The sequence below is a fragment of the Chanos chanos genome, chromosome 7 (assembly GCF_902362185.1).
Source record: "Chanos chanos chromosome 7, fChaCha1.1, whole genome shotgun sequence".
Classification (NCBI taxonomy): Eukaryota; Metazoa; Chordata; class Actinopteri; order Gonorynchiformes; family Chanidae; genus Chanos; species Chanos chanos.
The window spans coordinates 21,995,959-22,011,888 of NC_044501.1; positions in this window are offsets into that span (position 1 = coordinate 21,995,959).

Sequence of the window (15,930 nt, forward strand, 5' to 3'; positions counted from 1 at the left end):
TTCATTGTGCTATGAGCCATGGACTGGCTCAGTGAGCACAAACTATTTCAAACCCTAGACCACTTAAGTAAAAATGTAAGCCAAAGTCTACCTATAAGAAAAGTTGAGAAAGAAAACAAGCCCTCATAGTCATTCAACTTTACAATAATAGTGCTTCTCTAATTACCGAAAGCATTAGCCTTGATGGCTAACAGTGCTAAACCTAGTATCATTTATATAGCTATGACAAGTCTCAAGTCCACATTTACATTATTGTCTTACCATGAAAATTAACAGTTGATTAGTCAATCAACAGCCTGTGCATTATCGTCAAGTGCTCTTTAGCCTGCCTCATAGTTTGAGACAGTTATTAAGACAAAGTTTGTGTCCTAAAAGTCACTGTTTCTTGATCGAGTGTTTACCTGATGTTTAAAGAACAATGTCACTTTGCAAAATTTGGTAGACACTTACTCAACATCAATGGAAAGGAGAGGGTTTGAAATAAAAGCCACACCTTCCTCCATCACATTTAATTCTCGAAAACACTGGTCGAATGCAGACGCCAGTTTCTCCATGTGGGTACAGCATTCTTCAGGTTAAAAAGTATCTTTGTCTCCAATGCTTTGAAACATTTCCTCAAGGTTTATGAAGCATATCAGTCACCAATTCCTGAGAGGTTCATGCACTCCCCTCTAAATCTGTTGGCACTGCTTATCATGTTTTCCATCTCTCTGTCTTTCCCTTGCACTTCAAAGTTTAGCTTGTTCGGTTTTGCTCTTTTGTACATGAGAAGACTAGCATCAAGTCTAGCATTCATGCATCAAGACGGTTCCTCAAATTCCTCATTCCTGACTCCAAAAATGACTGAATCTCAAGCTGCAAGTCAGTAAATTGCTGTAGCAATTACCTACTTTACCTTGGTGTGGAGAATCATACCATAAAGAGAGTGAAGCCCTTCCAGTAACAATTTAAATAAGCCACGCTGAGGTGTCTTCACATGGGACAAATCTACTGTTTTACCAGCCAGTGTCTGAAAATGAACCACACAGTAATACATTAACCATGGAAAATCAGGGCCCTTATGGCACAGTGCAGGATAGCTTGAATGGACACCACACAATGCTGGTGCACCATCTATAGTGACTGTCCCCAGTTCATGAACTGGAATTTTCACACACATTTCACTTTGCTGCATATGTCCTCACTCTTGTCTTAGTTATAGAAGGGTGAGAAAAGCCTCCTCAGTAGCAAAATCCTTAAGCCATGTACAGGCACAAAAATCTGATTTAATTAATTTGTTTTTATGATGAGACAGTTAGTAGAAAACTAACAGAACACTATACATGCTACCAACTATGGAACCAATAGGGAATAGTCTCAAATGTCGATAGACAAGATCATGAAAGTATATATATGTTCCATTTCAGATGTGGTGCCATGGTGCAGGGCTGTCTAGGTGGGTAAGATGGAAATCCCAGATAGAGAGCATTCTGAGGGTGGCAGCAGGTGGTACCCAGCACAGGTCCTCAGAACCGTACCTCTTCCAGTCCACTAGGTACTGAAGGCACACCCAGTGGTATATTATACCATTGAGCATACTTTATACATACCTTAAGCAGGAGCTCTATCAATATCCATTGTAGATGAAGTATTGGGGTACCTGAGCAGCCAGAGAGCCAGTATTCACCAGCCCGAGAGGAGACACATGGAAAGAGGGTGGAATGTGGTAGAGGCCAAATAACTGTAACCTATAGGTAACCAGGTTAACCATCTGGAGGATTTTGAACAACCCCACAACCAAAGAGCTGAGTTTCCAGTGGGGCAAGCAGAACTTGAGTTCCCAGGTGGAGATGGACTGTCTCCCAGCTGGAACTCTGGGGTGTCACAGGGTTCAGTCTGGCTCAGATTCCAGGGACACAAGGAAGCCTTACTTGAGATTGCTCTTGCATGGTGACTGAAGGCGGGTCTTTTGTTGTCCGGTGAACAGCATGGTGTGCAGGTCCAGGGAGAGTTGTTCTATTTCCTCCTCGGCTCGTCAGCTGAAGATCCTCGGTGCTACATCAGTCGTCCAGTGATCTTGGATTCTAACTCATGCCAGCTTCAGAGTACATGAATTCAGCCCAACTTTGACGTGATTGTCATCGCAGACAAACTTCCAGTGTTGGGCCTGAATATGAACATCAGGAATGACAAACAGGCGTCTTTAACCCTTGTAGTGTGACATAACCTAAGAATAGTGGTGTGGCATCTGGGACACCCCACGACACCCTGACAAAGTCTGGCATGTAAGAACTTTTTGTATTTTCCTGCCTAGTTTGACATCTCCTACAACATGTTCCAATTGACAACTGATAATTGACGACTGACAGTTTCTTGACCCTCCACCCCGACGACCTATGAACCCGCGCGAGGTCGTTAAAGGTAGCATACGATGATTGATCGGGGTCATACTTGTAGTGTGGCCAGTCTCCCGGCCAAGACACAGCAAGAATTTGTGGCACTATGATTGCCTAATCTGATGTGGTGAACATCACGAAAGACAAAAATATCATGGAGCCTGATCCCGGCATTACAGTTCATCAACGTTTAAGAAACAAAAAGGGATCTGATTGCCTTCTCTTTCTATGAAACTGCATGGGCTACAGTATAATTTAAAGTAAAAGTTCAAAGTGAAAGTCGCAACTGCATGAGAGAAAGTACATTAAAACCTTGGCCAGAGGTTTGGTACAAACAGCTCGCTTCACTGTTCTTTGTCCTTCCTGCATGGTCTTTTTATGCACGTGGACTCCACTGCCAGAGAGAAAGAATTTTGATTTCACTGTGGTTTTAAAGGCAAAATTACGTCACCAGTTACAGTACTGCTGTATCCAATACTGTTACAGTGAAAGGCGAGAAGATGGGTGGAGATTACCTGTGAGGTTTAGCAGGAAATTATGGGCCATTATTATGGGCTATGGGCAGGGCAGCCCCCTCAGGGGCCAAGGTGGGCCACTAGAACGTCCTTCAGATGGATTGAGCAGGCGATGACAGGGAAGTGTGCACCCAGGTGATTAGATTCATGGGAACTCATGAGTGGGTTCCCTATGGGTCTCCATTATGTCCTCTTCCACTCCACAGGGGCAAAAATAACAAGACGGCAGAATGATCTTGTTCTGCTGAAGGGCCTCATTAGGTTTGTGGACTCAGGAGAGGGCTCAGCTTTGCCACTCTTGGAGCCTGGGCAGAAGATGGTAAAATTAAAGCGTTAAAAGGGGGACCCACCTAGCCTGACGTAAATTTAACTTCCTTACTGCTGGGATGTACCAGGTTGCAATGGTCTGTGAGATCAAGGAATAGCTCCAGAGACCAACAAGTAGTTCCCCATTCCCAATGTCAGTTCCTCTTGGCCAGTGACAGTTTCCTGGAGAAAAAGGCCCACGGAAGCATTTGAGGGCTATGTTAATTGCCTCTGCAGGTCTTGTAGTTTGAGTATTGGCACAGATATAAAACGGGTCCTCGGATAGCGGAAGGCATGTGTTTTTGCCTTAGTGCAGTGTAGCTGCTTAGGTTTCTCTTTTAACGAGTCTGTCAAAAGAGCTGCAGATGGATGAGGATGTCATTGATGTAGGCAATGACAAACCATCCTAGCATGTCACACTGGTCATTCTCAAAGGCCTTGAAAACAGAGGGTGCGTGAAGAAAGCCAAAAAGGCATGACTAAATTGTCATACTACCCCAAAATGTTACTAGAAGTAGACATTTACTCATCTCCCAACCAGATACACACTAGGCTGTGAGTGTGTCAAAGGGATATTTGTCTGGAATCTAGGAAACAAAAGATGACAGCTCAGTGAAAACCATCAAAGGTTTTACAGCCAGTGTAGGTGGTGAGGCTTACCCTATGAGAGGAAGTCGACAAGGATGGTGTCTCTCTCCTGCATGGTGCTCTTGATGGATGAATTTGGTAACTCTGATGCACTGATTGTAAGTTGCTTTGGTTTAAAAGCATCTGCTAAATACCAAATTGCAACTATAAATTTTAACTCTCTTGCTGGTGTCCCTCTTCTCCACAATAGAGGCACAAACCCTGCTGTATCTATTCACATTCTGCAGCAGTGAGATGGGTGTTGCCAATCTGCGTCAGCTCTGACCATTTCAGACCAGGAGGTGGATTGGAGAGTGGTTCTGTATGGTTGCTGGCACTCAGCAAGAGATTCTGGATGGATGGACTGATCAATGAGTCTAAAGTAAGGTTACCATGTTGCCATGTTCCATTTGAACACCCTCCCTCAGACCCTGTTGGTAGAAGATACACAGCAGCTACTGACAGTTGTGAAGGAAAGAGTATAATCAGCAGCAGCTTGGTTGCCCTGGGTTATTTGGATCAAACGCTTTCCTCCCTCTTTGCCCTCAGCAGGAAGATCAAAGACAGCTCCGAACAGGCTCTCAAAGCAGGGATGACAAGATTTTTTCACCGTCACTCCCACACTGGTAGCTAAAACTACAGCACAACCCGTCAATCTGGAAATGACTGTCAGCACATTGGAAGAGAAGAATGGCAAGCAAAAGACAGGGCACATTGTAACAAAAATCCCTTACACTCAGCTGCTCCTCCCTCATAATGGTCAGGAAGCCTCGCTGGAGTCTCATTAGACTGTGGCTGTGGACTTGGATGCAGAGGTGGAGCTGGCACAACCAGAGAAGTGTGGGAAAGCATCAGTTGCTTTAGACACTGGATGATCAGACCCAGGGCAGTCAAGATGGGTCAGTTCATACTGCTGATCTGCCACCAGTGATCAGGAGTGGCATCAACAGAGCTGAGGGGAAGACAGGATGGTTGTCAGCTATGGGCAGGTGGTCTGCTGCATCTATAATTTGGTGTGGAATTCTGTAACAAGGTGAGACTCAATGCATTAATAGACAAACTGAAATTTTATTTAAACAAATTTCAGTCAGGGGATACAGATGCCAGGAAAACAACAGGTACAGGATACACAGCAGGATAGCAGTACAGGGTGCAAACGTGTTAAAAGAGACTTGCCAAATTCAAGACTTATAAAGCCTTATCAGGAATGCATCACAGGCAGGGTCAATTCCACACAAAGGAAATCCAAAACCAAGGGTATTTATACAAACAGAATGCCAGACTAGATTAAGAAAACCAGGTGCAAAGCATAAATGAATAACCAGACCAGTGATCAGTAGTCAAGCTATGCTGAACGATTGGAACAGAGGGGAGTGGAAACAAGGTCATTACACCCATCACGCTGCACTCTGCCAGAAAAAGTGCTATTCAAATTCAGTCAACAACATTCATTCATTGATTTTCAAAGCTGCTTATCCTAATTAGGGTTGTGGAGTGCTAGAGCCTATCCCAGCACTCACTGAGCAAAAGGTGGGGAAACACCCTGGACAGGTTGCCAGGCTCCAATTCGCTTGACCTGCATGTCTTTGGACTGTGGGAGGAAACCGGAGCTCCCGGAGGAAACCCACTCTAACATGTTCACTCAGGTTTGTTGACGGTGGAGTGGGTGGCCGCCTTGTGTCCCAGAGTGCCATCATGTCCGTATTACCTTCTAGCTCTCCCTTTTAACTATGCTGTAATAGCTAGTCTTGCTGGAGTCTCTGCCTGCACTCAGCACACGATGTATATTTTCCCTTAACCACTAGGCCTATGTGGAAATGAACATCTAACAATGTCTCTCTCTCTCTCTCTCTCTCTCTCTCTTTCTTTCTCTCTCTCTCTCTCTCTCTCTGTCGAGCCACACATGCTACTCGCCACACATGCTGCTCCTGAGATACCAGTGATCCTGACTCCTCCCGCCCTGTGGACCGATCCATCCTGGTGTTATCATCTTTCATCCCCGTCAGCCTCCTGTCAGCATCGCCATCCCCTTTGTTCATGCTCCAATTTACTTGCAATTGTAACTGCCCACTGGGTCAGCACCTATTGCACACCTGTCTGGCCAAGGAGGGGTCTCCTCTCTCTGTGGTCCTTCTCAAGATTTCTCCCATTTTCCCATTTCCCTTTTGGGTTTTTGGGGAGTTCTTTTCTTGCCCGCCATGAGGATTAAGTCAGGGGGTGCTGTCCTGTTTTGATTTGACTGTTGTGGCCTGTAAAGCCCTTTGAGACTGTAAACAGTGATATTGGGCTCTAAATAAACTTGAAACTTGAAACAACATGGTTTTATGGCTAATAGATCAGACCCTGCAATGCTGGCACAAAGCACCCAATAACAACCCAAAAATGTATGTTCATGCTGTTTTTGTTGATTTCTCCCGTGCTTTTGACACAATAAAGCACTGTCATTTGCTTCATACACTGTCAGATGCCGCCTCTTGTTCATTGTGAGGAGCTATCTGAGTGACAGAGAGCAAAGGGTGTAGGGGGCTTCCTGTGTGTCTGATCCCTGTGCAATACCAGCCGGTATCCCCTGGGGGGGCTATCATCCCCATTGATCTTTGTCATTTGCATCAGCAGCGTGGATTCATGTCTGCCTCCTTCTGTCATCACTGTGAAATATGCCGATGACCTTACAATCACTGAGCTCCTGAGGAGACTCTACCTGGCCTGACTCAGGAGGCTTTGGATTCTGGGGACAGGATTTTTCACTGACAATGAATGGAGCTAAAACCATGGAAATGGTAATTAGTACCATGAGAGAGGACAACATCCCCCCTCTACCGTCTCCAACAATTTTAGGACAAAACATCAGTAGAGTCTCCACCATTAAACTGCTCGGAATTCAGATATCATCTGATTTGTCTTGGGATACCCACATTAAGTATATGCTCTCAAAGACAAGGCCAAGGATCCATTACCCCAGTGTTACCAAAAGAGCTGGTCTTCCATGTGACATTCTAAAACAAATGTACCAATCCTTGAATATGCCAGCCCAGTTTGGGGTGGGCTGGCAAAAGTCCTTTCTGAGGAGTTGGAGGGTACAAAAACGATGCTGCAGGACCATCAGCATTCCGTCCTCTTCTCTTCCATCACTGAGTGAAAGGCATGATGAAGCCACCCTATGCACCCTCACCAACACACTAAAGGATTGTTCATCCCTCCCGCATGGTTTCTTGCTTGTAGCCTCAACACCCACTTACTTGCTGGGAATATGTAGTGCCCATGAGCAGAACCAAAAGACATTAACTCTCTTTTATTCCTCGTGTTCTTAATTTTTTTTTTTAAATGACCTATTTATTTTAGGGTTTATGTTCTTAATTTCATCCTTGTGCCTGTAATGCTGATCGCTGTAATGTTTGACGCATTTCAGGTTTCACTGTTTAAAAACTGTGTTTTTATGCTGCTGTACCCTGCCTTGTCAAACTTCAATAAATTAAACTGAAATTGATATATACACTCCCCTTTACAACTCTGTCCACCTCACTTCCATGTATAACATATTTAACATATTATACATATATAATAATCTGCATATATGTTGCTCTCCACTGTCAATAACACTGTACATACTGTAAGATATAGCATCACTTATGCTGCAGTACTTGCTTATGCCTGCACTTATCTGTAAATAATAATATTCTTTTGCACTTCTGGTTAGATGCTAACTGAATTTCATTGGCTTTGTACCTGCACTCTGCACAAGGACAAAGTGTAATCTAATGTAATCTAAATTATGTGTCAAATCCAGCAAACATTAGTAGAATCTGTTATGAGACCTTTGGCACAATGTTCTACAAAAGTGAAAGTTCACTGTGTGACATGATTAAAAAAAACCTCCCTCCTAGATTTGATTCTGGATTTCTTTTACCATTTCATTTTAAACCTCTGCAGTTGTCAGGCACCAAACTCTAAAAATGAATGGGTTCTTGCAATTTATCAAAGATTTGAAAGATTCCTTACCCAACCTACCAAGGTAAGTTGGATTTCTCATGCTTGTATTTACATTTAACAGCTGCCAACATAAAAAAGTCAAGTCAAAATATTGAAATCAGTAACTAAGTAGCATGAAGAAAAATATAAAGTCAGAGGGGAAAAAAGTGTTGTGGTGTAGTTTAAAGTTATTCCTCTGGTGCACCTTTGGGAACCATTACCTCACAACTGCCTGTGATTGCAAATATACTTTTTTCCACATTAGGCAGAAATTAAACAGAGTAGAGGAGGAAGCTTCTAATGGATTACAGGGAACATGCATCATGTACCATGGTACCACAATGGAAAACGCTCTTCAGATCCACAGGGAGGACTTCATTCGTTCCTCTGATGGCATGTTGTGTACTGGTGTCTCTGTTAGCCAGGACATAAAGAAAGCCCATGCATACCCAAAGAATGCCGAGGAACAGAGACTGGCTATCTTTAAGCTGTATGTACATGTGGGTAAAGTAAAGAGAATACATTACCAAGACCACCCTTTACAGAAATCCTGGCTCGGGTTATGACTCAGCCTGGGTTCCAGATAACTGTGGTATGGTGCGTAGTGGACTGGAGGAATTCTGTATCTGGGATCCTCAAGAGCAAACTTATGCATATTCGAGTGCTGACATGTTTGTGCAAAATAATTGTTTTCTTCAATTATACAGTTGTACAATATCATAGGATTTAAATTACAATAATATGTGTATCATTTATGATATTTTTTAATAATTATTTTCATTATTCTACAAAGCATTAAGGTCTTTTAAAATCGTCACTAAAGCCTCCAACATAATTGGTTGTGACCTTCCCCCAATCAATGCACTATATATAAAACGTACCTTCAACCGCGCAGCTAAAATAACCAATGATCCCTACCAACTAGCCCACCATCTCTTCCAGCTTTTCCCCTCTGGAAGGTGCTACAGGTCCATACCCACCAAAACCACTCAATTCAAAAACAGCTTCTTTCCTATAGCGGTCAGAACACTCAACACCCCTAGCTAACCCCCCATGCTACAAGATCCCATTCTCTCACCTAAGCGCACTGTATGCTCTGGACTTAACCCAGATTGAACATGCTTGTACTGGTACATCAATCAATGTACTTTCTGCCTGTTGGCACACTTGTGTGCTGGGGAACTAAACTAAAGTGAACTGTACATAACATATCATACATATTCACTGTACATATTCTCACACTCATGTGTTTCTGTTTTGTGTGTGCTGTTGTAATGGCTAAGGTGCCAATTGAGAAGTAGCACTGAACTGTTCATATATATACTCACTGTACATATCCTCACATTCATGTATTTCTGGTTTGTGTATTGTTGTTGTTCTGATCTATGGTGTCTGTATGCTTGCTTCTCTCTTTCTGTTTGCACTGGAACTGAGCCACCATGCTGTACCAAAACAATTACCACCAACACTGTTGCGTGGCAAGTAAATAAAGTATTTTTTATCTTTTAGAATCTTTAAATAGACACTACCCTAACATTTCATATAACACTCCAGAATGTAGTGCATATTTATGCATACTTTTATACAGTGAGCAAAAAGAGCAATATACGAATATAACAGTTGATGGGGACTGTAACAAGTGAGCGGTAGTTTTAAATACACTAATTATGGGTTATCCCATCTGAAACCAGACAGGTTGTAAAGCAGATATGTGAGAACCAGTCAGTTTTACTTACATATGGATAAATATTCAAATACTTGGACAGAGCAGATGCAGCCATTGTAGCTTTCACTCCTGTCTGCTACTGTATGTGCATTCGACCATTAAAGCGGGAGCAAAAGTGATGGCCCACCTACTTGTTGGTTATTAGAAAAAAACTCAGAATTATGGGAAATAATGTCAGAATTGCAAGGGGAAAAAATGGAACTGCAAGAAAAAAAGTCAGAATTCTGAGGAAAAAAAGTCAAAATTTCAAGAACTGAAGTCGGAATTCTGAGAAATAAAGTCAAAAGCAAACTTCCTTTTTTTCATGTGGCCGACAAGAGCTTCCATAGATTTCACGGCTCTGCAGTCTCATGCCCTTTTATGGGAATTGGCGGGCATTTAACTATGCTAATTAGGAGCAACTGGCACGCACTTTCAGTTTACAAGGACAATGGGATTTATCATTATAAGAACAAAGATGTGAACCATTCTGCAGTTTAAGAACACATCATGAGTCTGATGTAAACTTTTCCTTAGAACCTTTCTCAAGAACAAATTTAAGAAAAACTTTGGTATTGATATTGCTGAATGAGGCCCATTGTTTTAATTTGGTGTGTGCACAATCAAGAATAATTACTCACCGTATTTTGTGATTGACAGTGTTGTTGTGATTATAGCAAACACTTTTTATCATATGAAAAATCAAGTAGAATTATTCACTGCACTAGACACTTGTGTGTTTTTTAAAAGTCTTGTGTGCTTATTGTCTTTGGGAATTCCTGTTACACAGCAAATTCCATTGGACTCATCTCATTGGACTAATTTTAAGACCCACAGGTGAACCTCAGTCCCTAACACTCTGCCACTCTCTTAATCAACGATAGGGCACCTATTTTTCCCGTGTAAAAGAAGGAAAAGGAGCTTAACCTCAATGGTGTTCTTCAATTGGGGCACTTTTGTTGAAGGCTTTTATAGCTTCCTTTTTAAAGTACAAGTGCAGGTGGAGGAGGAGTTTCTGGTCGGACGCCATGTTTTCAAGCCTGCTTTAGCTAAAGAATTAACTGCACGGAGCTGACTGAATACAATCCAAGCTAGGGAGAAATGGAAGTAATGTGTGAGTCATTCCATACCAACTCACCTAGGCCCTCCAGTTCATGTCGTGGATTTTCTTGAAAAAAAATTGTGGAAGCTTCTATTAAATTCATGGGACTTTGCAAATTCCTATAGCTCTACTCCAAATACTTCAGTTATGAGTTTTTGAAGTTTGGCCATCAGGGCTAAATTTCTTCATTTTTGCGATTCTTTGTATGTGTGTGCTAAGCCCCACCAATCGCTTATTTTTCACTGGATCAGGTTGAAATTTTTACTGAACATCCAAGAAACCCTAAAGGATGATTTGCAACATGTATTCATGTAAATAGTTGTTGTGAATGTTTCACAGTAACCAAATTTTTAAAAAAAAATAAAATTTAACAGGACGAAGAATCTCATTTTCAAAATCTCCACTAGTTTTCACTGTCTTGGAAACAAATTTTGATTCTGTGTAGTATTAATATAGTTCTATCACACAGAAGTTATTTGGTCCTGCATAAAAAAAATTGAGTGCCACAGATCTGGCTAAATATCGATTTCAGTTGATCATTGTGCTGAAGTACATCCTCACTTGAAACAAAGAAGAGCTTCACATTTTGTATGTTGCAACTGTTACCCTGCCCCAAAAAGGGGCGCTTCACCCGGGCCACAGGGTACAACCAGACTACGCCATTCCAATTTATAGGGTAGGAGATCCCGACACCAGTATGGACTGTGCTCAGGCTATCCAACTGAATGGATGCAGACAGAGGCTGTATTATCAGCAATAGCAATTTTATTGCCAAATTTCTCTTTTGTCAGAGGTGGAATATGGTGGGTAGAGTCACACTGCAACAGTACAGGGGCTGCTTCAAAAAGAAGAGAAAATGAAAAAAGTTACAATGCAACAAAACAAAATAAACACATCAAACCATAACCAAAGATAATAAGGGCACTGACAATCGCCGACACCCCCCAGTACAATGTGGAACCTGGAACACCACAAGGGTAAGGTAAATTTCAGCTGACCAACCAAACCATAAATGATAGTATGTGCATTTAAATGTAATATTCAAACCCTCAAGATCAAAGTGAACCAAAGGAGATGTTTTCAATCTTACACCAGCCAAAAAGTGTGTACACTGCAACTAGGGGGGCTGTAGCCCATCTACAAATACAAAGGTGCGGTATGACAAGCAGGCCACACACACGTCATGGGGGTAGGGCACACTGGAGTGCCAAAGAAACATGCCAAAACCACCAAGGAAAACAAACATACTTTTAGATGTGATTTTTTTGTTTTATTGTAATACAAAACAAGAATAATAGCAGCTCTGATAAAGACCATCAATGTAATGGGAAAAACAGTGGTCATTATGTTGCACCAACCACCAGTTGCACTCTACAACAGAGAAAAGATTTTAGTACTCCATCGTATCCTCAAACATAATACTAAATACTAGTAAATACTAATTACTTTAGTATTTACTAAAGTCTTACTAAACACTAAAACAATCTCTATGCTTTAATAATTGCTCTTTAAAACACAAACAAATTAAACAGTATTGCACCAATTCAACAAGAAATGCAACACTCTAAATTTAGTTTAACAAAAGTAAAGAGCATTAACTCATTTACTACCGTAGGATGCCTACATCAGCACTGACGAACTACAAGCTGGCAGTGAAGGAAGAACAAAGGCGGTGCGGAGAAACCTGCGCATCACACTACGGCAGAAAGTAGTAAGCGGTTACGGGAGCAGCCTTAAAGCCAGCGCTATCTAAGAGTGTAGCTCCATAAATATTCTCCGCTATGCTTGGTATGCTAAGACAGTGAGAGGGTCGTGATTAAGACAATGCAAAGACCATGAAACATTGCAAGGACTACAGCGGAGGCAGAGGAGAACTTGCCTTAATAATCCAACAACTAAATTAAACTGGCGCACGCTTGAACTGTACGATTATTAAACCTACCGATGTTTGAGCGGGTGGCCAGACTGAGTGCGCGCCGGGAGGCTGCACGCTTTCACTGGATGACTTGGACCTGCCGTCCACCCACTAATACAGAATACAAACCAATCCATACAATGACGACCATTCATTCTTAATATTAGAGAAAAGGACGTGAGAAAAGCACTACGTCTAAAGCATACAAGTCGCTCTCAACATCGGCAGCCGCCAAAAGACAGTACATACCAGTGCCACTGCGTCGAGTCACAGCAAATTTTTACTAAAACAGTACTGGTTCGGCCACTCAGACAAAATCGCTGTAATAATTAAAATATTTAACTTAAAATGGAGCATAAGTAAGGCAAAGCTATGGGTCCTACAATTCGCAGTAAAGGATAAAATTCAAGCCTACCAGTTCTTTTGTTCTACCAGCGACGGACAACCATGAGCACGCCAAACAATTTGGGGAATACCTTTGTTCTACCAAAAGGAAGTTGCACACCAGTTAACCAAAACCACACCAATACGTGAGTGTGAACACCTGTGTTGTACACCAACTCGGCCACACAACATCCCCAATCATACAGCTGTCTTGGAGTAAGTATGTGGCCAGTGGTAACAGCCTGGAGACTAGCTTTTGCTGTTTCTCGTTTTATGGTGCCCCCAGTGCCATCACAGGCATTCTTGCCGTGTCTGGTGGCAAAGAAGACCAAACTGTAATGCACTCAGAGGGCATCAGGACACAAAATGTAGACAAGCCAATCTTATCATGTTCATGTTGATGCTGAACCTGTGGTCATGGTGCCTGTACCAGCATCTGAAGTTCTGGTTCTCTCTCCATCTCCTCTGAAACCTCAGTCTCTATTCCTGCTCCTGTCGCTGCTGACGCTGCAATATCTGCAGCAACACCCAAGGCTTCAGATCCAGCCATTGCAGGAATGCTGACTCCAAACCTTCCAGCCCAGTCACCTATGCCACCTCCAGTGTCTGTGCTCCCAGAGTCTCTTGGTTTTCCCGGTCTTGGTTCCTCCAGGCTCCTCAGTTTTTCCAATGTGTCCTCTCCTGCAGCAGGAGCTGTGTGTTGGGACAGGCACTGTAACACCTCTGGTTCTCCTCCCCCTGCTGTCCATTTAGCTCTGTTTTCATTGTAGTTACTGCCTTGTCTGTCTTGTCCTAATTGATCATTCAGTTAGTCTTTGCACCTGGAGTTAATCTAGCCTAGTTCTGTTTTTGTATAAATGCCCATGGTTTTGTCTGCTTTGTGTGGAATTGGTACTACCTGATGCCTACATCGCTTACTGAAGCTTTAAGTTTAAGACATTGTTGTGCCAGTTCTGTACCCCATGACTTGTGATCCAGCCACATGTCCAGAGTTTGCCATCTTGTGTATAATGTGCCTGTGTTCCTGATCTCTATTGCATTCAATATTCAGAAAGTCAATGTAGATTTGAACATGGCAAGTGATTAGTGCTCCATATTTTGGTATCCCGTGTGAATATGGCTAGTTATATGATTTCATTAATAGGTGACATTTATAGCTCATGTAGTTCAGATTTTTATGTAGACTTGAATCCCTCAATTTCTTTGCAAACATTTACACTTCTCTTGTTCGTTGAAAAGTTTCCTGTAGGCTGCACCTGAATATCTGAGTTTTTATACATGCATCAGCTGCGGGAGTGAAACAGCAGATGGGGTCATCTAAAACATTTCATTGATCACACTATGTGGTAACGGTAAATGTGTGATAACTGATGCTGTAACCTAAAAAAAATGTCAGCCAGCAGTCTGATCTTCAAATTATCAATTGCATCTAACTACCAGGGCAGTAATGTCTTTGACGCTCACAAAAAAACAGAAGTTCAGACATCACCATCAGATCTGCACTTTGAAGAGGACCTACATGTTCATTTACCTCATCTGGCTTGTGTTAACCAACCTTCTCGCTTTTTTATTACTATTTTTTATTTTATTTTTCATTTATTTATTGTTTTACTTCAGCCATTTGGTGCTATGTCATGAACATTCAGACTACACAATGACATGAACACAAAGCAACTGCTGTTCAGGTTATTTACGTGTGTTTTGTATGGACAACCTTGGCATTCATCTACAGTACATGGGTATTCTTTTCACTGCTAAGGCCACAGCCGCAGGTCAAGTTTCACCTAAAAAGGCCTGGAACATGAGATTACTTCAGAGTGCATTACTTCACTCCTCCTCTGCATGCTTTCATACATCACACCAATGACAGAAAGGACCATGTTTCTCTTACTGAGGAGTAGATCCAAAATCTTACTTGTTATATTTCTGCTATCAAATGTTTTCTCAAGGCTGCTAAGTCCAGTCATTCATGGAGCCAGAGATAAAACATTTGTCAAGTACATTTAAATGTATTTATAGTGCAGAATATTTCAAACACAGGTAAAACAATTCATAAGACAAAAGAATTGCAGGATCTCTTTTGTAAGTATAAACACTATGTAACTGTTCACAGTAGCAGAAAGAAAATGGTTTGATATCACAATAAATCAATAAATAAATGAAAATTATTTCAAGGATAAAATTCCATATTGTGGTTGGGGTTTTCTTTCTTGTGTTTTCTTTTACTTTTTTTCTTTTTTTAAATTGACACTCAGATCAATCAATAAAAATGTTGAGGCTTAAAATATTCTTATGGAGTTTCATTTGTTACTCCAATGAAGAGGAAATTGTGACTGGCAATGCTTGTGAAAGTCAAGTTCATGAAGGTAACCAGAAGAGAGCAGTGTTTGCTCAGAAAACAATCAGCGTCACATCACCTTCATCCTTAAATTCACACACACACACACAAAATAAACAAGAATAACTCTTATCGCTGCCTCACATATGTCTCATAGTCTTAGTCTAATTGGTCTAATCTACAGTCATCACTTCAGCATTTTTATGGACACTTGAATGATACTAATATATAAGTCTAAAAGTGTACATGTAGATCTGGTCACACACACTTTTTTTTTAAATTCAGCTCCCAACTGCTCTTTTAAATTATTATATGAAATACAGTAACGCGTATGATAAGGCTCAAGACAGCAGTTGCCATGTGCGTTTTAATAATGTCAACCAAAATGGTGGCAGGAGGGGCGAGGAGCAAAAAAAAAAAAAAAGGTCCCATATTAAACAAAGCCTTGTTAAAATTATTAAGCACTCATTTTAGCACCATTCAGCTCACCATGGATGTCAGTCTGTGAGAAATTTCTGCTGACGGTTATTAATTTTAATCACATAAAACAGTATATTATAAGATAAATAGTCTTAACAGTCCTAACATCATTATTCACCATTATTCACAAAATGCTCATTCAAAAAAACACTGTTGCAAGAATGATTTTCAAATGCTGATCAACATGAACAAGAGTATACAAAAGGCATTTAAC